Consider the following 22825-nt stretch of genomic DNA (forward strand, 5'->3'; position numbering starts at 1 on the left):
GCGTGACTGCATCAAATACCCACTATTCCCAATGTCTTCCTGGAACATCCTCCAGCCAACTCACATCACGCCAACACAGCATGACTCGGATTGCAGTCCTCAGCTCGTCGCCTCATTCAAAACTAAACACCCCATCCTCTCTATCTCTACTCTTACAGTAGGCTGTCCTCTCAAAGCTCATTGGAGAAGGAGGTCCAGGGGAGGGACCTTGGATCCTCTCCTCCAATGTGCTTTGATAAAAATTGAGGAAAAGAGGACTGGGGAAGCAAGGATTTGACAGTTAATTATGTTTTCGGACTCAGCCCTTGTTATCACAGCAACAGATGGTAGTTTGATTTCTGAGCGGATGTTCCAATTGACTTCCAACTCCATGGCCCTCAGCTCCGTATCGCATTTCAATTAAAGTGGGATTTGGAAGAGCTTCAAACGAGCGTCTCCCCAATCAATCCTGATAACTCATTAAGAATGCTCAAGCCCACGCAGAGCTAGGCCATTGATTTGTCAGGAGAGGCTGGATGGTGTGATTATTGGATGGGTCCGTGTGTGTGCGCGCCCTATGTGTGTTGTGTGTGTTTGCCCCTGAGTAACTTTCATAGGATGCAGGGAGATGAATGTCGGTCAGTTTGGCCTTCCTCTGACATCTTTGTGTGAGCGAGAGAGTGGGTGTGAGTGAGTGTGTGTGTGTGTGTGTGTATTCCTCTGTCGTAGGATAGCCAGTAGAATGATCTGGTCATTGACACTGTGTTGACCGAGGAGCAGCCTGTTTGATTCAATGATGTGTGTTGTTGAGGATCTGTGAAAGTGTTATTGACTCACCTTGAACCCACACACTCTTCAACGTATGACCTTAGTCTTTGTCCATCACACTGTAGAAGACTTCTCTGAAGAGCAGGGCCATTGACACCACATCTCAATTATTCTGTAAATCAGGAGGAAGGCTTTCATCCATCTTTTCTCTCTTCCCACATAAGTAATTGATACTACATCGTTAGTAGTCCTCAGGGCCCACTAATGAACACATTACTGGTCCTCAGTGTAACTTTAATCTCTAGAGATCACTAGTTTTATTACAGGGCTGTCTGTAAATATCCTCTGACCACATACTTACACCCACACACACACACACACACACACACACACACGCACGCACGCACGCACGCACGCACGCACGCACACACTCAAGCACACATGCACGAAGACACACAAACACACACACTGATACTGCAGCAGACACACAGCTGTTCAGGACCAGTCCCTCTGTGGAGATGGTGAATGGGTGGGTAAGCAGATCTTCGCTCAGGGGCTCTCACAGCACCATCAATCAATTGATGAAGACCTCTCTATACATTTCTCTCAGTTATTGTGTGTGTGTGTGTGTGTGTGTGTGTGTGTGTGTGTGTGTGTGTGCGCGTGCGCACATGCACATTTCATGCGTAGGGAGTTGGTGGGCTGTGTTAGGGAGATTATAGACTTCCTGTGTAAGAATTTCCCATTGATCCCAGTGCTCAGAACACTGCTAGTGGTAGAGAGGAAGAGCCTACACATTACCAATCAATTAACATATGTGAGACACTGATTGCAGTGCGTGTGTGCGCGCGTGCACGTGCGTGTGCACGTGCGTGCGAGAGAGAGAGTTTTGTGTAGATCTGCATTGTGCCTACCGTTATGCAAAACTAGACACAGATATGCAAAACCATTCACACTGCACTCTCGTACACATCTATCTAATTGTTTAGATGCGTATGAGAGTGCATTGTGAATGGTTTTGCATATCTGTGTCTAGTTTTGCATGTGGATTTTTTTCTTAATGACTTTGTGTTGGTGACAATGAACATGTGTTAATCCCTCAGAGTTAATGCATAGAGACAGGAGCTAAATTCATGAGATAAGTGAGATCATTGGTGGTAATGGAGGTGACTGTAAAAACAGCAGTGCTTTATTAACACATTATTACCAGGGATTTGACTAGTATCTTTGAATGGGATCAAGTAGCCTATGCCAACCTGGCAGAATGATATCATGATGAGTTGCATCAATCCAGTGGCATTTTGTTTTGAAAGCTTTGCAATTACATGAGTGCTACAGAAACATCGCTAACCAACGGTCTCTTGCTGGTTCCACCTGCATTAAAGGGTAACTACACCCCAAAATCTACATTTCTTACATTTTTTCCAGACCTCAAAAGTGGTCTCCTGATGCAGTTTGAGCATTGTTGTGGACTTAGATCATCCAAATATATATATATATATATATATATATATATATATATATATATATATATATGTGTGTATAAAATGATGACTCTCATGCCGTCTCTGATTCTTAGATGATTCTGTTTTCACTGAATACTAACAGTCTGTTCGACTAATGATGGAGAGAGAGGGGAAAGAGAGGGACGAGGGAATAGGGAAAGAAAGAGGGAAGGATGCAGCGAGAGGGGAAGAGAGAACATCTGCACTCCTTCAGCTCCTCTAAAGAAATGGGTATGACGCATGACACACAAACACACACACACACACTCTCATACTCCTCACAGGGGGATGCCACTTGCGCCTTTGACGCGCTCTGTCTCGTTAGCACTGATTAGCCCAATCAGGTACTACATTCATCCACAGCCAACTACACTACCCACAATTCCCTCTGGAATCCACAGGCCATCTCAACCAATCAGAGCCTGAGATGCTGGGACTGGGACTAGGCCTACTATAGTCCACCAATCACATCTTATCAGACTGAGTGGCACATTGTTTTTTACCAACTGATTATAATGGTGAGAGACATGGTACCGACAGACATGGAAGCTCTGCTCCTCTGCAACTTGGCAGTATTTTGTTTTTTTGTGTGTTATTTCTTACATTATTAGCCCAGAATGTTTTTTGTGTTATTACATACAGGCAGAAAGAACTTTTGGATATCAGACAGGCGGTAACTCACCAGCATTACGACCAGGAATACGACTTTCCCCAATTGGATCCTTTGTTCGTACCCCCCAGGGAAATTGAACTTATCCCAGAGGCTGCTCCAAGATGCCGCCGGCGGAGAAGAGGTATTCGGAGTGGACTTCTAGTCCGACTCGAGCGGCGTGCACACCGTCCACCGCTTCCAAGTATATCACTCGCTAATGTTCAGTCTCTGGACAATAAAGTAAGGTGAGGATCTCCTTCCAGAGAGACGTCATGGCTATCTCGAGATATACTGTCCCCGTCCATACAGCCATCTGGGTTCTCAGTACATTGCACAGACAGGCGTAAAGAACTCTCCGGTAAGAAGAAAGACGGTGGTGTATGTTTCATGATTAACTACTCATGGTGTGATTGTGATAGCATACAGAAACGCAAGTCCTTTTGTTCAACCGACCTAGAATACCTCACAGTAAAATGTTGACCGTTTTATACCTCACAGGAGAATTCTCTTCAGTTTTAGTCACAGCCGTGTATATTCCCCCTCAAGCCTATACCACGATAGCCCTGAAGGAACGACACTGGACTTTATGCAACTGGAAACCACTTATCCTGAGGCCGCATTTAGTGTAGCTGGGGATTTGAACAAAGGAAATTTGAGGAAAACGTTACTGAAGTTCTATCAATCGCAATTCAACGGCTCAGACATGAGACGTATGTGGCAGGGTCTACAGACAATCACAGATTATAAATAGAAAACCAACCATGTCGCGGACATTGCTCGTCCAAATATTTATATATTCTTAATTCCATTCCTTTACTTTAGATGTGTGTGTATTGTTGTGAAATTGTTAGATATTATTTGTTAGATATTACTGCATTGTTGGAGCTAGAAACACAAACATTTTGCTACATCCGCAATAACATCTGCTAAACACGTGTATGTGTCCAACAAAATTTGATTGGATTTTTATTTGTAAGTATGAGGTCAATCAAAGTCGATTTTGTAGGGACCTTTAAGTTTGGACGAGTATGCTTTGTAATCAGCTGGGTCAAATTTAGATTAGTACAAAAATCCTTTAAACAGTCAGCATCCTGCGTCAACACCTCTGGGGTAGTAAAAATGGCAATTCAATCAGTGACGTCGTTCTTGGCGGAGGGTGGATGATAGATTCCTATAACTGGTATTGTTGAGTTTGAGCCCAACTGAAGACTCAATTCAAATTGTTTAGGACTGGAGGTAGCCTTTAACAGAGACACAGAAAGATGATTATTTGTGTAAATAGCAACTCCACCACCGTTGACTTTCCTATCAGCAACACATTGTAACCATCCATAGCAACCTCTGAGTCCAGGGTTTTATCAGTTAACCAGGTTTTAGATTAAAAAAATATGTATCACGGTCTGCCTTAGAGGCCCAGATCTTGACATGATCTATTTTAGGTAATAAACTACGAATGTACAGATGTAAAAATGTCAAACATTTTCTGCATTTAAATTCGCACAGAGTTTCAATACAAGTCAGATTACTTTTGCGATTTCAGCACAACAGTAGACTCAAAGATTGGAATATACCTAGTAGGAAAAGAAAACAAAGTAGGAATTGTAAGGACCAACGCTGGAGCCGAGAAGCAGGTACGGGGAGTTGACATGTAATTAGAAATAGACAGAACAAGACAGGAGCAGCGTCAGCACACGGATACACAAGGTCAAATGACAATTAATGCAGCAGCGGAGGAACAGAGATGGGGAACTGACAAATATAGAGGAGGTAATAAACAGGTGATTGAGTCCAGGTGAGGTCCAATAATATGCTGATGCGCGTGACGGGGAAAGGAAGGAGTGCGTACTGATGGTGGCAGGAGTGCGTAATGCTGGGGAGCCTGGCGCCTTCGCGCTCCAGGGAGGGAGAGTGGGAGCAGGCGTGACAGGAATAGCAATTACATTTCTCCGGTTAGCACCATTAGACATGTCACCACTTTCAGATATGACATGTGGAACTCTCACAATGACCAAAGAGGAGATGGTAAAAACTGACTTACATGTAATGCTAATATTGTCCTCACATCAATTTAGTTGACCAAGAACCTTTCCAATGTTTGATGATAATAGCCAGGAGCCATTTTCACCTAAGTGAATTCTGTCTTCCACAAAGTAGCCAGGCCTATTCCAGGAGTCAAAATTGTCGACGAAGGACATGCATTAACCACTGCTGAAGAGACTAGAGATGGCTAACACAAATGGAATTGGGCCCAAGACAATTATATGTTCTGCTCATTTCTGAGCATTCTCCAAGAGCTGTAAGAAATGGTCTCTTAAGCTTGACAGAACTCACATGCATAATATCATTAGACCCAATATGCAACACAACTGTTTCAGAGCAGGAATCTGTTTCTTGATGGTGGGCATGACTTCTGATGAATCCAATACCCTAGCTCCAGCAAAACAAAGTGTACGGGTATTTCGGACTTCCACCAATCTAACCACGGAGCTTCCCATAATAGTGGTTGATGGCTGTTTTCCATTTTGAGCCGGAGCCCTCAGCCCAACCCTAGCCCCACCAGAGGCTCCTCTAACTTACCCCCCCCCCCCACAAATGACAGGAATAGCAGAGCCCCCGTAGACCCCGGTGAAGCTCGTCCTAATATTTATATATTTCTTAATTCCATTATTTTACCTTTAGATTTGTGTCTATTGTTATAAATTGTTAGATTCTACTGCACTGTTGGAACTAGGAACACAAGCATTTTGTTACATCTGCTAAATATGTGTATGTGACCAATAACATTTGATTTGATCGGATATGAATGGTAGAAGCTTCTTACTGCACAATAAATCTTCTTGTGGGAGTTAGTCTTGGTACTGAACAGTGAAAATACATGATCATTTTCATCAGATGTTACACTATACTGTACACGCACCATGGTGTATGAAATATACCACGGCTGGTTTTATTCAAAGACACCATTATGTATGACACACACACACACACACACACACACATTCTCTCAGGAGCCTACAGGAGCAGCTGTGGACCTGACAAGTTGTCTCACCTAATTTCTCTAAGGTCTGTTGTGTGACCGTCTCTTCCCCCATCGCCCCACTCCTCAACACTTTATTACTACACATTAACACACCATATGTGGAATAATTGAGCGTAATAAATTGCGTTGTCTGTCTCCATCTCCATGATAGGGTAGGGGGTGGGCGGGCGGGGGTTGTTTACCTTGTACATGGGTGAGTGTGTCACTGATCCAAGGAGATGGCAGGGTGGATGATGGGGGAAGGGACGAGGGCTTATTTGATATGACAGCAAAGGAATAGGATGCATCTCCATGCTTCTCTCCCCTTCACTACTCCATTCCGGCTTTCATGCGCTTATCTCCGGATCCGCATTCCCCTTGTTTTCCATAATTGACTTGACAGGAGTGTTCAGAACCATACCAACCCCGCATATAATTTGGACAATTACAGTTCACGTGTTTGTTTATTAGCAATTTCAAACCCACTGTGCTGGATTTATAAATTATATTTATAATTCTCTCACGTTTTAACCCCTAATCGTCCTCTATACTTCCATACAAGCCTTTTAAATCGATTTTGGAATTTTCATTTATGATCTGGGAACCGCCATTCTCTAATGATAGCCAAGTTAATCTAGCCATTACAGCTGCAATTTGGATGATTTTTTTGTCATTGGTAGTAGTAAGTCAGTTGACCTTGAGTCTGTCTGCGGGAAAAGTGGGGAGTTTGGCAGGGTGGGTTTCCCTCTGGAAATGGTCTGGATAATCAGTCCTGTTTACTGGAATCATTCAATCTGGCAGCCCTGACCAAGAATAATCTCTCATTGTACTGATCATTATTAGTTTATTTATTTATTAGTCAGCTGTGTGTGTGTGTGTGTGTGTGTGTGTGTGTGTGTGTGTGTGTGTGTGTGTGTGTGTGTGTGTGTGTGTGTGTGTGTGTGTGTGTGTGTGTGTGTGTGTGGTGTGTGTGTGCGTGTGTGTGAGATCCTAGATTGAGTGTGTGTGTGTAACACCTGAAGACAGTCTGAGCACCAGAGACTTGACATTTAGAAACCGGAGGAGATGAGATGTTGCAGAGACAGAGTTCACCACCTAACATCATCACCAGCACCCTTCTGAGATAATGACATGGCATTTAGACTAAGAATATCGAGTGAGATTAGACTCATAATCATTGCAAATTATACAACATAACTGTTCTATACATTTACAATAATCTAATCTCACTCCATAGTAGAACTTCCTACTCTGCTCTATGAATATAGAAGTACTATACTGTAGCCAGGTCACACCAGATCCACTGCGGTGTTAGACATTTTTCCAGGTCCCCAGGACTTCAGGAGATGACTTGTGCAAGAAATATCAATATCATCCACTAGGTGCAATGCGAGTGCTTGTTACCATCTAGTAGACACTCGTTAGGGCATTGTGGATTGGGATAGAGGAAGGGCTTAAACCGCGAGCTACGACTTGTGGGTTAAAATTCCGTTTGAACCGTTTCAAAAACCGTGCCCCCCTGGACAAATGTATAATGATGCTTCACTTCATCAGTGACACAAGCTGTGGGGTTAGAACATACACAGAGGTGTGGATGTCCATTGATGTTCCACACAGGTGTGGGCACAGGCACACGGACATGCACACACACTTACTGTACAGTGTCAATTGTATTTTATGTCTGTGTGTGTGTGTGTGTGTGTGTGTGTGTGTGTGTGTGTGTGTGTGTGTGTGTGTGTGTGTGTGTGTGTGTGCACACGTGCTGCGTGCATACTGGTGTGGCATGCATATTCATAGATGTGTGTCTAATACATATTTTCTATGCATATATGGCTGTACATTTTTTGTGAACTTCTTCATGGTATGGAAATGCGTTCTAAATGTTGATTCCCACAGGACATGAGAGAGTGTGTGAAAGTGGGAGCTTATGTGGCTTCAGGTGTACACTATCCTCGTCGCTGATGCTTGCACCTATCATTCAAATCCCTGCCGTAAACATAGCAATTTTGCTAGCACCTAGCGTTAGCATTCCGGTTGTAAACAGATAAACGTTACTAGCACCTAGGCATTAGCATACCTGTTGTTAAGGCCTTGATAGCATAGCACTTCTGAGAGAGAGCCAGAGTGTGTGAAAGATAGAAATAAGAGAATAGGAGAAAAGTTAGAGAGAGACAGACAGAGAAAGGGACAGGAGAAAATTGAAGTGCTGCTGTAAACAAGAAACTATCACTCAGTCCCTCTCTCTCCTTCCCTCTGTCTATCACTCTCTCTCGGAATCTCTCTCCCTTCCTCCTTCCTTCATTCCCTGTCTGTGAGAGAAGGCAGAGAGAAGGAAGGCAAAAAGGGGAAGCTGGCACGGCAGAGGGCTTGGTGGGGCCAGCCACTGGCCCAAAGCTTAAAGGGTTTCATTATTTATTTCCCTATGCTCCAAGGCTCCAGCCCCGATCCCAGTGACTGAACCTTTGAAGATTGGGGGCTTTGATGGGAATATAATTTCGTTTTTGTGGTTGCTTCTGTCCCCTGTGCCTCACTTTCCTAGTTCCTAACCCTCTTCCCTCGCCTCTCGTCTCGTCTTGTCTGTCTTTCACCCTTCTACCCTTTCCCTGTGGGTGTGTCAGTGCCTCTTTGTTGTTGGTATGTGGGTAAAGTTATGGCACGCTGTCATTAGGAAAGGTAAAGTGGGTATGAAAACAGAGTACAGGATAGATCTGCTGCAAGATATCAGAGCAAGATAAACATACAACATGGGGAGGACAATGGCACACTCACATGAGGATTTCAGGACAATTGGGTACTTAAGAGAAATAGCACTTAAGGACTACATTGGGACACATCACCTTGCAGCAGCTCACAGCTGACCCAAGACAGTTAGGACCCATGGGCTATTACAAGTTATAAGTTATATATCAATAACAGTCACAAATTAATCATTACCTCACATCAATGATCATTCTGAACAGTCATAACCTTCTTGGTTCCGCAAGAACCCCAGCTTTGAGCATTATTCAGTACTACACAAATTGGTTTCATTATTTACTAGCTAACTAAATAATAACGACAAAGGTCCCTAGTAGACTGACAAGATATGATGGCTTATTACACAGAGATGGAGAAGGGGGTGGGTAAATAGACTGATAGAGGAAAAGGGACATTTATCATGGATAGATTTTAGGACTGTCCTCACATCAATCATATACCTTGCCCACGAACCGCCACTCATTTGGACTAAGAAAATAATGAATGTATTTACGTCTTGAATGCCGTTCGTTCGTCGTTTATCTCGGTCGGAAGCAAGCCCTCTCGGAAAGTTGTTTCGGTTAGCCTTTCCTGTGGGCTACTTGTACATGCTCTAATTGTCAACCAGAGGTCACAATGTCCTTTTTTTAACCCAATTTCGTGGTAACCAATTGGTAGTAGTTACAGTCTTGTCTCGTCGCTGCAGCTCCCGTACGGACTCAAGAGGCGAAGGTCGAGGGCCATGCGTCCTCCGAAACACAACCCAACCAAGCCAAACTGCATCTTGACACAATGCACATCCAACCCGGAAGCCAGCCGCACCAATGTGTCGGAGGAAACACTGTACACCTGGCGACCTGGTCAGCGTGCACTGTGCCCGGCCCGCCACAGGAGTCGCTAGTGTACAATGAGACAAGGATATCCCTGCCGGCCAAACCCTCCCTGACCCGGACGACGCTGGACCAATTGTGTGTCGCCCCATGGGCCTTCCAGTCACGGCCGGCTGCAACAGAGCCTGGGCTCGAACCCAGAATCTCTGGTGGCACAACTAGCACTGTGATGCAGTGCCTTAGACCACTGAGCCCCCCGGGAGGCCAGATGTCCTTCTTCTTAGTTGTCTGGTCTCCAATGGGCTGTTTCCTAAGAGCAGCTACTTAGCCATACCATTGATTGTCTGAGAGGGGAGTTTTCTTCTCCTCTTCCTCAGGTAGATAGTCAATGTTCCAAACCACTTTACACACGCAGCTGCAGACTGGCGGTGACTTGGTCTAGTCTGGTGAGTTTATCTTCTTCACCTCATGTTGAGGTTAAGTTGTAACCATTTCAAGGTGTGGACCATGCTCTCACGTCTTTCTGGTCTGATATGTTCGTTTGAATCATGACGCTTTATTGACTTTGACAGTATCACACAAAATGGAGGCTGCCACACGACATTCATGATGATGTCAGTACGGGCTAACTGTTCATGGCACAAATGGTACACAAACAGTAGCTGTTTTGTCTGGATGTTTGGAGGCAAAAAAAAATGCAGTTGACATTTTTATTATTGGTCACTAATGTGTCTCGTCATTATGTTTTTTTTTCTTTTTCTGTGACTATGTAGGAGTACTGTTTGTGAAAGAACATGACACAAATGTCTGTAGTAGCTGTACAGACCACAAAGTATTTGTGAGTCACATGGTGTGTGGCCAAAATAACCCAATGTTCTATGCAAGGAACATATGTACTGTACCTTTCTATCACATCCATAAACCTACCTCAAGTTTAGCCCAAGGTCCATTGGAAAATGTTGCCACATTATCAGGTGGAGGTTCTGTACCCTTTTACCTTTTCCAGAGTGTGAAAACAGGTAGTTGAAATGTCCCCACCTATCTGCTGTGTCGTGGTGTATTACGATAGAGTAATATCAGATACCAGTGTGTGATTAATGAGTTAAATTTGCTGGTTTGTGGTTGCGTTGTGGCAGGAGCAGGACCTTAACAAGTGGTAGCATAACAACTGTTCCCGCAGGCCCTGGCATGGACCCAAGCTGCCAGGCTAGACATGGGCTCTGGCAATGCCAGTCAGTCTCTTATTCCCACCACGTCTCGCTGTCTCAGTCTTTATTTTTCTCCTATGTACTCTCCCTTTCCATTCCTCTATGCTCTCTCTTTGTGTCTGCACGTTTTCCTCTTCATTGTTCAGGCCCTAGCACCAAATGGTTTTTGTTGAGTGGGCTCCAATGTTAAAGATCTCATGGATAGTCAGTACTTACATTACATCCATCTAGGAGTTATGCAATTTAAAAACATTTTTTTAGGGCCATTAAAGTATTCCATAAGTACTTTGAATCACACACTAATATTATTCATTTCTCCTAATTTTCTCTCTTTTTTTCTCTTTCTGCAGGTGGAGCGAGAGATAGCCATTCTGAAGCTCATAGAGCACCCTCACGTTTTAAAGTTGCACGACGTCTACGAAAACAAGAAATATTTGTAAGTGTCCTTTCCAAAAACTATTTGGTTCACTGAAGCGCTGTAACAAATGTGCTTCCCTTAAACTGTTAAATTGCATATTTGGAGAAGCACCAATGCATAGCAACACGCTAGCAAACAAGCAAGGCAGGCTGAAAATCACTTGAGCAAACAAGAAATACAAGCTGAAAATCACTTGAGAAATGTATTTTCCAGGGCCATTCTAACACTGGCATGTAATGTTTCATTGGGTCTCCCTCAGTTTTAGCTGCCTATTCAGAAGCCTGTGGGTTTAATGTAGATCCATATGTTATCCTATGTATTAATCTTTCCTGTGTCCCTGCTCCAATGGCTCTGCTTAATGCACTATTCAATAATTGTTAAAGTCGCCAGCGACGACTGGTGTGGGAATTTGTTTCCCTAATATTCCGATGACACAGACGAATCGCCGACACGGACGCAAAGTGTTTGCCTCGGATACATTTTCCCACTCACAAATCATGTGTGAATGTGTTCCTAATTTAACTAGCATTGACAGGTCCCTTAATCTGCTAATAAATCAGGAAGTGTTGTGAGTGGAAGAGAGGGGGGTTGTGGGAATTTGGAGTATCCTGCTACAGTAGGGATACCACAGTATGTCTTCAGTGCTTTCTCACAGATCTAGCACAGTAGCTACCGCAGAAAGTACCACAAGAGTTACCACAAGAGTTACCACATATACTCTCACAGTAGCAACCGCTGTAGATACAACTACAGAGGAGAGGAACTTCTATGGATCGAAGACCAATGCTCCAAATGTTAGAAATACATATTAACACTTGAGGGTGCACTAAAAGCAGTGGTTTCAGGATCAACATGAATTAATGATTGGGTGTGCCCCATTAAATGACTAAAATGTCAATATAATGTAAATGTGTAGTCAGCTTCTGCCAGCTTGAGGCTAGCTGTTCCTGGCCTTTCACTACAAGCAGTCCTGGATCTTGTAAACTAACTTTGTAATACCTATCCAGAGACACATAACAAATTAAATTGTATTCGTCACATGCGCCGAACACAGTGAAATGCTTACTTTACAAGTCCTTAACCAACAATGCCGTTTTAAGAAAAATAAGTGTTGAGTAAAAAATAGTTAAGTAAAAAATAACAAATAAATAGTTAAAGAGCAGCAGTAAAATAACAGTAGCGAGGCTGTATACAAGGGGTACGGGTGCAGTCAATGTGCGGGGCACAGGTTAGTCGAGCTGGTAAGACGCCTTTTGGACCTAGACTTGGTGCTCCGGTATCGCTTGCCATGCGGTACTGTAGCAGAGAGAACAGTCTATGACTAGGGTGGCTGGAGTCTTTGACAATTTTTAGGGCCTTCCTCTGACACCGCCTAGTATAGGTGTACTGGGCCATACGATCTACATCACTGCCTGGTATGGCAACTGCGGTCGGAGGCCGAGCAGTTGCCATACCAGGCAGTGATGCAACCAGTTAGAATGCTCTCGATGGTGCAACTGTAATAATTTTTGAGGATCTGAGGACCCATGCCAAGTCTTTTCAGTCTCCTGAGGGGGAATGGGCTTTGTTGTGCCCTCTTCACGACTGTCTTGGCGTGTTTGGACCATGATAGTTTGTTGGTGATGTGGACACCAAGGAACTTGAAGCTCTCAACCTTCTCCACTCCAGCCCCGTCGATGAGAATGGGGGCATTCTGGGTCCTCCTTTTCCTGTAGTCCACAATCATCTCCTTTGTCTTGATCACATTGAAGGAGAGGTTGTTATCCTGGCACCACACGGCCAGGTCTCTGACCTCCTCTCTATAGGCTGTCTCATCATTGTCAGTGATCAGGCCTACTGTTGTTGTTGTGTCGTCGGCAAACTTAATGACGGTATTGGAGTCGTGCCTGGACACCTACTATAGAGATATGATGTAATATATATAATATAAAGCTCTAGTCTGTGTATCTAACGTGTGTGGTTCCCTCCCTCCCCAGGTATCTGGTGCTAGAGCACGTGTCAGGCGGAGAGCTGTTTGACTACCTGGTCAAGAAGGGAAGGTTAACGCCCAAGGAGGCCAGGAAGTTCTTCAGACAGATCATCTCAGCTCTGGATTTCTGCCACAGTCACTCCATATGGTGAGTCATTAATCAATCAATCAATCAAAATCAATCAAATGCATCATTTTTACATCAGCAGTTATCACAAAGTGATTTTTACAGTATCCCTGCCTAGACCTGCTCCTGACACTGGACTATTGGAAAGCGGAAACATTAGCGTCTCATCAAAGGAAATGATAGTATAATGTGTATATTTTTATAGAGATTTCCTGGACAACATTCCTGGGAAATGCATAATTCCGGTCCTGTTAGACTGTCAGGTTTTCTTGTTTTCACCTCTGCTTGGTACTTGGGTAAATTATGTTTTTCTCTCTCTTTCCCTCTCCCTCACCCTTTCCTTCTCTCCCTCTCACTCCCTCCCTCCTTCCCTCCTCCTCTCCACAGTCACAGAGATCTGAAGCCAGAGAACCTGTTGTTAGATGAGAAGAACAACATCAGGATAGCAGACTTTGGCATGGCGTCTCTGCAGGTCGGGGATAGTCTGCTGGAGACCAGCTGCGGGTGAGCCAACTGTTTGTGTGTTTGTGTGTGTGTGTGCGTGTGTGTGTGTGTGCACGTGCGCGTGCGTGTGTGTGTGCTTGCGTAATGTATCATCCTTGTTCAATTTATAACTATAGGCTACATTGAGGTTTTTCTTTCATTATTTTAGGCAAAGGAAGGGGGCAAAAAAAGAGAAGGAAGGGGGCAGAAAAGTAATGTTTCAGAAAGATTTGGTGAAATGGTAAAAGAGGATGAGATCAGTGTGTGATGATTGTTAATTAAGACTACACAAATTCGACAGTCACAAAACGGGGACTTCAAATAGGCCTGTGGCACGTCAAGGGAACTGTAGCCTGCTATCCAGATGAGTTAAATGGAAACTGAAATCTGGACATGACTACAGCTCTGTAACCTCTCACATAGCCTTGATATTAACTCCTGCAGAATAAGGGATTTCTTGCAGTAAAATGATAGGCTGCATCAAATTTAGGCAACATTTTGACTCGTGAACAGGAGTGGAGAAATACTGTACAGTGGTTCTTCCTTTAAAAGCACACTTTGCGGGCTGCAGAATTCTATCACCATACCCAAACCGGGCACGTGCGTGAGCAAATTCATTTTGTCCCCCACACCAAACGCGATCACGCCACGCAGTTTGAAATATCAAAAGAAACTCTGAACCAATTATATTTATTTGAGGACAGGTCGAAAAGCATTAAACATTTATGGAAATTTAGCTAGCTTGCAGTTGCTAGCTAATTTGTCCTAGTTAACTAGCTTGCTGTTGCTAGCTAATTTGTCCTGGGATATAAACACTGAGTTGTTATTTTACCTGAAATGCACAAGGTCTTCTACTCCGACAATTAATCCACGCATAAAACGGTCAACCGAATAATTTCTAGTCATCTCTCCTCCTTCCAGGCTTTTTCTTCTTTGGATTTTATATAGCAATTGGCATCTAACTTTCATAATAAACGGTGTTTTACCATGACCGACCGAAGTTCATCTTTCAATCACAAGCGTGGGTATAACCAATGAGCAGATGGCACGTGGGAATCTGCTTCTATAAGCAGAAGAAGAGAGGCAGGACTTGCACCGCGTTCAGCATCACAAATAGAACGGACTTCTATTGTAATGCCTGGCAACGCAGATGCTTGTTGGTGTGCGGGAGGAGTGTGGGTGCTATGATTGAATAACATGTACTGTATGTATAAATTTATTGTGCAGTGCTCGTGCACGCTACACGAGCGGTGTGGTCAGCATGTATGGCACGTTATTTAATTGTCAGCCACTGTTGCCATTAATGCTATTTAGTGGTAGTTTGACCACCAGACGGCATCTTTGAGAAGCATTTGATAGTCTTAAATATTGACTGTACTAGAGAATTTGTAACCTTTTTTGTAAGAACATAGTTTATGGGATTGGTTTTAACCTCTTAAGTCGACCCTCTACTTTTTTGAACATTTTGTTAAAAATCGCGCAACATTTCAGCGCCCTGCTACTCATGCCAGGAATATAGTACGTTCATATGGTTAGAATGTGTGGATAGGAAACCCTCGGACGTTTTTAAAACTGGTTAAATCACGACTGTGGCTATAACATAACGTGCGTTACATCGGAAAGCGCAGGAAAACCTGATCACAGAAAATGGAAATAAATATCCTTGCGCCACTTCCAGCAATTGTTAACAGTGAGCCGAATTAGATAAGACCGAGCATTCAACTCCCACAGCATCCCCATGTTGTCTAGAGTCTTGTGAATTGAATCATCTTTGATTCTTGGTTGAACCGAAACAGGGGCACCACTTACCTCCGGTCTCCGCCCAGATCATTCCGGAAGAGCTCTCTCGTGAAATTTTTTCCAAGACGACAGCTAATGATTTTTACATCGCCTAAGGATGATTTTTATCGCTTATTAACGTTTACTAATACCTAAAGTAGCATTACAAACGTATTTCGAAGTGTTTTGTGAAAGTTTATTGTCTACTTTTTGAATTTTAAAAAATGACGTTACGTTGTGAAATCGCTGTTTTTTTCGTTTATCACACAGTCTACATATAACGATATCTTGGCTTTATATGGCCCGATTTAATCGAAATAAAGACCCAATAGTGTTTATGGGACATCTAGGAGTGCCAACAAAAGAAGATGGTGAAAGGTAATGACTGTTTTCTATTTTATTGTGCGGTTTGTGTAACGCCGAAATGCTAATTATTTTGTTTACGTCCCCTGCTGTGCTTTTGTGTTGTAGTGTATTGGTGCATGCTATCAGATAATAGCTTCTCATGCTGTCGCCGAAAAGCATTTTAAAAATCTGACTTGTTGCCTGGATTCACAACGAGTGTAGCTTTAATTTGATACCCTGCATGTGTATTTTAATGAACTTTTGAGTTTTAACTAATACTATTAGCATTTAGCGTAGCGCATTTGCATTTCCAGAGCTCTAGTTGGGACGCAAGCGTCCCAAGTAGAAGCAAGAGGTTAAGAAATGTAGCTTAACTAATTTGAATAATATTATGGTGGTTCTATTCCAAGAAAAACCCTCAGAAAATATGGCGTTGTTCAACGTGACGGTCGGGAATAGGTTACAGTACTAAGAACATAACATTTCCACACCCTAATTGTAGTCTAACCAATATCTAAATGGAGATGCAGTGAAAATAAAAATCTCATTGATTTATCAAGACCAGTCCCCATGCTTGTCTCAGAGCAGTGTAAAACAGTGCTGAAATAGTTGACCATACGCGGGCTATTGCTTCAAATCCTATTGCTTAATTACATTTAGAGGATTGGAGGATTATAAATGAATATTTAAGGAACATTCCTTAGGGCATTTTGTTAGGGCAAATCTGATCTGTGAGAATATCTAAAGAGGCTTTTATATAATACCAAATTAATTAATAATGATAACAATAATCGCTTTGTTTAGAAAAATTATGATATTTTGGAGATTATTTTGTTTTCAAATAACCTAAAGTGAGTGAGAAAACGGGCATTCTTGAACAGCGGTGAGAGATACTAATTTGTAAATAAAGACAGTTTTATTTATTTCTGTTTTTAGAGAATCCAAAAGACCACCGCTGCCTCATGGGTCCTCAGTCGCGGCCGGCACGGGTATCAAAACAGCATCTGTAGCAACGCAGTTTTATTTTCTGCATCTTGGGAGGATGTCAATGCACAGTCTGATAGCACCTCTATAGACAATAGGCTGTATTTATCTGCATTCTAAAAGCTGATAGTAATTTCAACCATATGCACCCATGCAGAACTCAAATTTGATCAGAAACATGTTGGGTCATTTTCACAACTATCTATTTAACAACTGGTCCAACTGATGTCAGTCATTTGGACATTTTGCATAGAAAATCATTCCTTTAAAAAAATGGTATTAAATTGTCTCCTCGGTCCCTAAATGTCTTTGCTCTGCGAAAGAAGCAGAGATAACAGAGAACATTACCGATGTCAACTAGATTGAAGCATTCATTCTATCGACTTATGACTTTATTCTGGTGAGCAAGGGTTTCTTTAGTCTTTTAGGGCAACATATAATGGCAGAAGGGAAGTTGCATGTATAAAATTATAGACGAGTTGACTAACAAATAGCCTACCAAAATGTCAGAAACATATCTAAATCAGGCAAAAGAAATCCTGCACCCCATGTCAAAAAATAATTTTGTAATTTCTGACTGTAGCCTACAACTTGACCCTCGCACCACTAGTGTTTGCGTGCGTGTCCAATCCCTACATAGTCCTAAAGCCATGTGTGTGTATAACAGCATCCTTGTGTTTGTTTGCACTTGCGTGTGTGTGTGTGTGTGTGTGTGTGTGTGTGTGTGTGTGTGTGTGTGTGTGTGTGCGTGCGTGCGTGCGTGCATGGTCAGTAAGATCTTCAGCCCAGATAACCAGGACCAGTATAGCCTACCCTGCATCTTTACAGATTAGGCAATGTAGCAATGCTAAATCACTGTCCATCATCACCTGGAAGACTGACAGTGTGGCCCAGCACAATGTGACAGAGGAGATAAGAGCAGGAAATTGGCATTACAGGCTAACATGCTAACCCAGGTGAACTCTGCCGAGGGCTTAGCTATTTGTCAACATTTCATACGCACAAACACAACTAGGCCATGACTCAACACAAATAAACAGCCAAAAAACCATTTTAAAAAAACATGTCTGCTTTGTTTTCTCAGGCAAAGTCGTGCATCTGACAAGCACGTTGGACACTGTGTGACTTTGTGTTCCAAGGTGTCCTTTTAAAGACACTGAATTCAGGCGATGGCCATGTCACGTCTCTGACCTTAAGGCCCAATTTGTGGTTGTATAATTATGCCTTTTTCTTTTCTTGTGCCCTGTTGTCACAGTGACTCATGCATGTTTTTTTGTAGGGTCACATGGGTCCAAATGCAAGGGTAGTTGCAAGGGTTGGAACTTTACTCTCAAATCACTGCACATACACAGGTAACTGCCAAAATACAGGAAACGCCAAAAGTATTGTCTTAATGGGGCGTTGGGCCACCACCAGCCAGAACTTCAATGCACCTTGGTATAGATGCTACAAGTGTCTAGGAACTATATTGGAGGGATGCGACACCATTCTTCCACGAGAAATTCCATAATTTCATATTTTGTAGATGGTGGTGGAAAATGCTGTCTCAGGCGCCGCTCCAGAATCTCCCATAAGCGTTCAATTGGGTTGAGATCTGGTGACTAATACAGCCATGGCATATGGTTTACATCGTTTTCATGCTCATCTACTCGTGCCCTACTTTTACTAAAGCACCTGCTTTCAATGGACAGATGGCGCAGTGGTCTAAGCAGAGAGCTCCTGCCTCATAGACTGTGGGTTCAATCTCAGCTCCTAGCATTCTTTTGTGGGTAGCAGGTAGCCCAACGGTTAGAGTGTAGAACCATTAACCGAAATGGCGCTAGGTCGATTCCCGGGTGGACACATCGACAGTCTGCCGATGTGCCCTTGAGCAAGGCACATAGCCTTATTTGCTCCAGGGTCGCTGCTGATAATAGCTGACCCTGGCCATGACCCCATTCTCCTGAAAAATTGTAAAAATCAGACCCGAGGCAACACAGTGACTAGGGTCTCGTTTCAATCATGGACTCTTTTGGCATAGAGGAACTATATCACTGCCCTATGCCACGACACTATCTGCTTCAGTTCCTCTATGCCAAAATAGTCCATCATTGAAACCAGACCCTAGTCACTGTGTTGCCTAGTGTTGGGTCTTCAAGACGACCATCTGAGGGTGTCTCAGGGGGAGTTGGGATATGCAAAAAAAACAAAAAACATTTCTAATTAACACTTGTGCATGTGTAAGATTGGACAAATATAAGCACCCACTAAATTATTATTAATTATATATTATATACTTTGTATCCCTCATTTTCTCAAGTGTTTCCATTGTTTTGGCAGTTACCGGTACAGTTTATAATTAGCTGAATATAGAAATAAAGATTGCATACCCTAAAAAGTGGCATGATGACAATGGAAACATCTAAACTTTTATCCTTGCTTCATAGACATATAATATCACTCTCACAGAGTGATAGATCCTTCTCTTCTTTGCCCTCAGACCAACGTTCATAAACATATTATGAAATATTATCTTTATCAGATAAAATGACTGTACTTTACATGGACAAATTGAGGAATCCTTCATTTAACGTACCTAATGTAAAAAACATTGAACATTAAATATCGTTTAGAGACAACTAAGGACAAGTTGCTCTAAACAATGTGTTAAAAAAAGTGTTGGTTTATAATTATTTTTGGATTTGCGTGCTCTGACAGTGCTCTGTTTGACTAGGGCAAATTGACTGGTTTTGCATATATTACCATAATTCAATTTGACTGGCAATCAGGAAGCTCGTGTTTACAGAATGTACATGTGTGTGTGTCTCCTTGCGTGTGTGTTGCGTTGAGAAGAAGGCAGACACACGGAAACACTCTTGTCAGTGTGTCAAAGTAACTGTGTCTTTATTTAATGAATAACACAGTACACAGAACACAAACGGCCCAGATACTTAATACACACACTGCTTGCACGCGTAATAGAAATACAGGAGTATGTAATGTTAGATGGTAAGATTGATGAGAGGAAGGGAAGGACAAGGAGGGAGTGTACATCCAGTGTTAAACACACAGCCATGTTTTGATACTGTAACAATCACACCGCTGTCGTACCTCTTCTAAAGGGTGAGGTAATATTCCTATTCATGAATGATCTTCCTACTAACTAAGAATGCAAAACGCAAATATACAGTAAAGTATGTTCAAATCACAGGGTATGTTCAAAACACAGTTATTTAAGTCGCATGACAATTACATTATGACAAGGTGCATAGGTCTTGCATAGAATTCAATACAATCAGTAAAGTGTCGGTTCATCTTTTACACAATGTATGCTCAGCACAGCGTGTGCACATAATCAAAGCACAAGACAGTGGCTGAGATGCATTTGGGAAGTTCAAAAATCTATTTAGTTCAGTAGCTGACTAAACAATGAACTTATCTGAACTTCTGAACTTATCATAGTGCATTTGTATTTGTATTTATTAGCATTCTTCATGGAGTCCAAACACATTAAGTCACTTACATTACACATAAAACAAAAGGCATCATATAACATTATTACACCACTACATATCTTCAATAGAACATGTATAATACCACCATACAACAATATTACAATGTACATGTGTAGAGTGCGTGTGCTAGCACATGTGTGCGTATGCGTGTGTCTGTACCTGTGTGTGTGTGTCTCTTCACAGTCCCCGCTGTTCCATAAGATGTTTTTTAATCTGTTTAAGTGTGTGCTTCTGCTAATAGAGCTGATACAATAGGTGGTACAGTTGAAGTCGGAAGTTTACATACACCTTAGACAAATGCATTTAAACTCAGTTTTTCAAAATTCCTGACATTTAATCAGAGTAAAAATTCCCCTTCTTAGGTCAGTTAGGATCACCACTTTCTTTTAAGAATGTGAAATGTCAGAATAGGAGTAGAGAGAATGATGTATTTCAGCTTTTATTTATTTCATCACATTCCCAGTGGGTCAGACGTTTACATACACTCAATTAGTATTTGGTAGCATTGCCTTTAAATTGTTTAAATTGGGTCATTCATTTAGGGTTGCCTTCCACAAGCTTCCCACAATATGTTGGGTGAATTTTTGCCCATTCCTCCTGTCAGAGCTGGTGTTACTGAGTCAGATTTGTAGGCCTCCTTGCACACGCTTTTTCAGTTCTGCCCACAAATTTCCTATGGGATTGAGGTCAGGGCTTTGTGGTGGCCACTCCAATACCTTGACTTTGTTGTCCTTAAGCTATTTTGCCACAACTTTGGAAGTATGCTTGGGGTCATTGTCCATTTGGAAGACCCATTTGCGACCAAGCTTTAACTTCCTGACTGATGTCTTGAGATGTTGCTTCAATATATCCACATAATTTTCCTTCCTCATGACGTCATCTATTTTGTAAAGTGCACCAGTCCCTCCTGCAGCAAGCACCCCCACAACATGATGCTGCCACCCCCGTGCTTCACGGTTGGGATGGTGTTCTTCGGCTTGCAAGCTTCCCTTTTTTTCCTCCAAACATAACGATGGTCATTATGGCCAAACAGTTTTATTTTTGTTTCATCAGACCAGAGGACATTTTTCCAAAAAGTACGATCTTTGTATCCATGTGCAGTTGCAAACCATCCTCTGGCTTTTTTATGGTGGTTTTGGAGCAGTGGCTTCTTCATTGCTGAGCGGCCTTTCAGGCTATTTCGATATAGGACTCGTTTTACTGTGGATATAGATATCTTTGTATCTATTTCCTTCAGCATCTTCACAATGTCCTTTGCTGTTGTTCTGGGATTGATTTGCACTTTTCGCACCAATGTACATTAATTTCTAGGAGACAGAACGCATCTCCTTCCTGAGCTTTATGACAGCTGTGTGGTCCCATGGTGTTTAAACTTGTGTACTATTGTTTGTACAGATGAACGTGGTACCTTCAGGCGTTTGGAAATTGCTCCCAAGGATGAACTTGACTTGTGGAGGTGTACCATGTTTTTCTGAGGTCTTGGCTGATTTCTTTAGATTTTCCCATGATGTCAAGCAAAGAGGCACTGAGTTTGAAGGTAGGCCTTGAAATACATCCACAGGTACACCTCCAATTACATTTACATTTACATTTAAGTCATTTAGCAGATCAAAGGATGTCAATTAGCCTATCAGAAGCTTCAAAAGCCACAACATAATTTTCTGGAATTTTCCAAGCTGTTTAAAGCCACAGTCAACTTGGTGTATGTAATCTTCTGACCCACTGGAATTGTGATAAAGTGAATTATAAGTGAAAAAATCTGCCTGTAAACAATTGTTGGAATAGTTACTTGTGTCATGCACAAAGTAGATGTCCTAACTGACTTTCTAAAGTCATAGTTTGTTAACAAGAAATTTGTGGAGTGGTTGAAAAACAAGTTTTAATGACTCCAACCTAAGTGTATGTATATTCCTTCCACCTATTTGGGACATTTGCAGCAGTCACGCAGTCCTCAAGCTAACTCTCCTTACGTTCAGAACAGTGTGTATGAGTATGCGTTTGTGACTTCATGCAATGTGTGTGTGCACGTGTTCTGGTAACTGTGTTTTATTGGATGTGTGTTTGTGTATATAAAACACAGTGTGTGTGCATTGCCTTGTGTAAAGCTGTTGTGCGTATCTCTCTTGACAGATCTCCTCACTATGCCTGCCCAGAGGTCATAAGGGTAAGTGCACTCGCTCACCACCTCTCTCTCTCTCTCGCTCTCTATTTCTCAGTGCTGTATTTCTCTCTCTTTTCTCTCTCTTTTCTCTCTCTCTTTCTCTCTCCCTCCCATAATGGCATCGCAGAACGAGCCCCTTTAGCCCCTCTAACCATTCACTTTATAATGCTCTACTCTCAGCTCTGTATACAATGAACTGTCTCTCAGCACTTCGCCCCTCGGGCTGTGGCAATGCCACACACAGCCACGTGTTGTGTCATCACAAGTCGTCTGATATAAGCAGTGCAGCTCTGAATCAGGTGTATGCCGTGTGGATATGTGCTTGCATTGTCAAGAAGGATCCTGCAAGTAAGGGTTTTGTTGGACGG

General features: G+C 42.5%; 1 pseudogene; it reads left to right on the forward strand.

The window, feature by feature from the left end:
* The window catches only part of LOC115113451 (serine/threonine-protein kinase BRSK2-like), a 177902-nt pseudogene that overhangs the window by 113726 nt on the left and 41351 nt on the right, over positions 1-22825 (forward strand).

This window comes from Oncorhynchus nerka, linkage group LG28 (assembly GCF_034236695.1).
Source record: "Oncorhynchus nerka isolate Pitt River linkage group LG28, Oner_Uvic_2.0, whole genome shotgun sequence".
NCBI lineage: Eukaryota > Metazoa > Chordata > Actinopteri > Salmoniformes > Salmonidae > Oncorhynchus > Oncorhynchus nerka.